This window comes from Tupaia chinensis, unplaced genomic scaffold (assembly GCF_000334495.1).
Source record: "Tupaia chinensis unplaced genomic scaffold, TupChi_1.0 Scaffold000354_1, whole genome shotgun sequence".
NCBI classification, from domain to species: domain Eukaryota; kingdom Metazoa; phylum Chordata; class Mammalia; order Scandentia; family Tupaiidae; genus Tupaia; species Tupaia belangeri.
In genome coordinates, this window is record NW_006159849.1 from 3758246 (window position 1) to 3761346 (window position 3101).

Here is a 3101-nt window from a genome sequence, read left to right on the forward strand (position 1 = left end):
TACTACATTGTATATCCAAGAGCATTTGTACATTATTTTCAAGAAGAATTGAAGCTGTTTATAAATATGATTTCTGAAACATGAAAATTTTATTTAATTATGATGTACACATTTGTATAATTTATTTATTTATCATAATTGACAGGAGAATTGATGCAATTTATCCAGATAACTTAAAAGTATAGTTATCCTGTGTCCATTACTGGCACATTTAAGATGAACAGTTTTTAGAGCTATAATGACTCAGACAATTGCCTCATATTCCTCAATGCCTCTCTGTGGGAATAGACCCAGCTTATTAAGTAACTTCTTGATGTAGCTTGGAAAAGGTAAATGAAATCTAAAATCTGAATAAATCAATGGCTTATGAAACAATGTCCTATTCTTGAGACCAGGTTGCCCACAAAATTAAGAAATGTGAGCAAGACCTTCACATATTGCAAAAGGCCAGTTTCAGATTTTGATGCTTCATAATGTTAAGGCAAATGAAAAAATGTCCAAAGGAAGCAATGTAATTGCAGTAAATATTGCTATTTTCAAGAATGAATATGATGTGCATATCTGGATTATTTGAGGGTTGATTCCAGGATTTGTGTGTTTTCAATTCACAGAGCACCACAGTCAGTGTGGCCAGAAAGGGATGCAGGTTAGCGCTGCATCATGGCCATCCATGGCTGAGCCTGCTAGCATGCCCCTGTGATGTTATGTGTGGCCTCATACAGAGACCACAAGCACCAGAACTCAGGGCTCATCTCGAGTATGAGGACCTTTCTGCACACCCAGCCCATGAGATTTTGCAGTTGGGCATTTATCAGTCATTGGTGGCACTGGGATGAATTGGGATCTCTTTCAGATCTGAAAACTCAGCATCCTCTGCCTGCCAGAAAGAGACTCCCCACCCCCACACTGCTTCCTGGCCCAGGCCCAGGTCAGTGCCTGGAAATCAGTGTGGTGAGAGAACATGCAAACTGGGAGGATGCCATCCCCCCACAGCTCACTGCCTCTGCCGGCTGATACTCACACTAGCTCCTACTGCCAGGAGAGGAAGCAAATGTGAGTGAGAGGACACAAGTTGTTAGTGCACAGGACAGGAGGCTGCCTCTTAGAGATACTGTGTGGATCAGAATCTGAGGATGACTAGAGAAGAATGACAGATTAAGTTAGGAACTTGTGGTGTCTGTAGCTATACCGATGTCTGTCCCACTGCCTAGTAGCCACTTGGTTGCATGCTCCATCCAAGACCCTTGCTTTCAACCTTCTCTTGTCACTTCCAGTGGTTGTTGTTACTACAGCATAACTGTGCCCATCTTGACCAACAGAGAAACTTAATTATTTCATAAGCCAAATTTAGTTGCCTGGGTCAGTCTTATATGTAGTGGTTAAAAGAGCTGATCCCGGGAGACTTACTTGGATGTTGGAAGCAAATGAAAGGGGAAAAAAATTACCCATCTTTATTTGGATTAGAAGCTTAGTCATTGATTAGAAAAATTGAACTACCAGGACGGCTGTAGGGAGACACTACATGTGTGCATAGACTGGAGGCCCTGTGAGAAAGCCTGGAGTATTGCACTGAGGGTACCCTAGCCAGCATGGCTATTCAGCTAGGGCTAAGTATAGTTTATGCAAAGGGGACTGGATTCGGAAACCAAGAAACAACTAGAAGAGGAAGAAAAGAAAATCATTAATGAAGAACATTGGTATTTGGATTTGCCAGAGCTTAAAGAGAAAGAGAGTTTCATAATAGAAGAACAGAGTTTCTTGTTATGTGAAGATCTTCTCTACAGAAGAATGTCATTCAGAGGATTTAATCCTGAGGTTGAGAAATTAATGCTGCAGATGAATGCTAAGAACAAAGAAGAAGACATTGAAAATGAAACAATGGAGCTTGATGTGTCAGACGAAGAAATGGCTAGAAGATATGAGACCTTGGTGGGGACAATTGGAAAAAAGTTTGTCAAGAAGAGAGGCCAGGTCAATTATGAGGAAGATGAAAATGGAGACATAAAACCAATTAAACCAAAAAAGATGTTCTTAAAACCCCAGGATTCAAATGGATGCCATACGACATGGCTTCAAAGATGCCTGGTGAAAGTTGGCGGCTTATTTTGGAGTTCATCCTGCTGGTGTCTCTAAAGTTATCAGTACTGTAATGTTTACTTGTTAAAAAAAAAAAAGTACGACTTTGGAAGATGCTTTTTTGTTGTTGTTTAATTCATTTATTTTATTTTTTTCTTTTTTAAAAACTTTAATTTAGGTTTTTCTTTGTTTTTTTTCAAAAAACTTTAATTTAGGTTTTTCTTTTTTTAATTTTTAATTTTTAATTTTTTATTATCATCATAATCTTCTTTATATTACATTGGATTACATATAACTTTACAGTGTATTACATTGCTTTTTCAAAAGGGAATGCCGTGCATGTCAGTCAGTACAGAGACATTAATCTCCCCGCTTCAACATTCAATATCTTTTCTATGTGAAGCATGCTGTTTTTGAAACAGAAGCGTGATGGATGTTATACTCCTTTGCTGAATGGTAGTCATCAAGAGTGGGTTTTCAGCCCTCGCCGTCAGGTGTACATAGACTTTTTTACTTTTTTACCTCACTTTTTTTTAATGCAATCATGAAAGGGAAAAAAATTACCCACCTTTATTTGGATTAGGGTTGCTTTCTATAGACTTTTTTACCTCACTTTTTTTTAATACAATCATCGACCTTGAATAGACTCACGTAAATTAATGTCCATGGTTAAGTTGCCCTTATGTTTATATTTCACTTTAAATTGTTAATCAGGCCAAGCCAATTCATACATAGACTTCGGAATCAAATGCCATGTTATATGTAAATATATCAAGAATAAACCTGCTTCTCCAGCCTTATTATCTGTGTGCTACCTGGTCATTGTCAGTTAATGGTAGTATGGTTTTCATTTAAAGCATTTACTTAATTAAAATAAATTGTATCCTAAACTTCTGTTTTATATGCTTTTTCTATTATATTTTCAAAGAATCATTTTAGTCTAATTCAAAATGTAATTTTTATCCAGATAGTAACTTTAAAAATTCAACCATCCATTTAGAAATGATGATGTATTCGTTGAACCA

General features: G+C 37.1%; 1 pseudogene; it reads left to right on the top strand.

Annotated features, from left to right (window-relative positions):
• Positions 1-1612: 1612 nt before the first annotated feature.
• LOC102476346 (M-phase phosphoprotein 6 pseudogene) lies at positions 1613-2166 on the top strand (annotated as a pseudogene).
• The last annotated feature ends 935 nt before the right edge of the window (positions 2167-3101 follow it).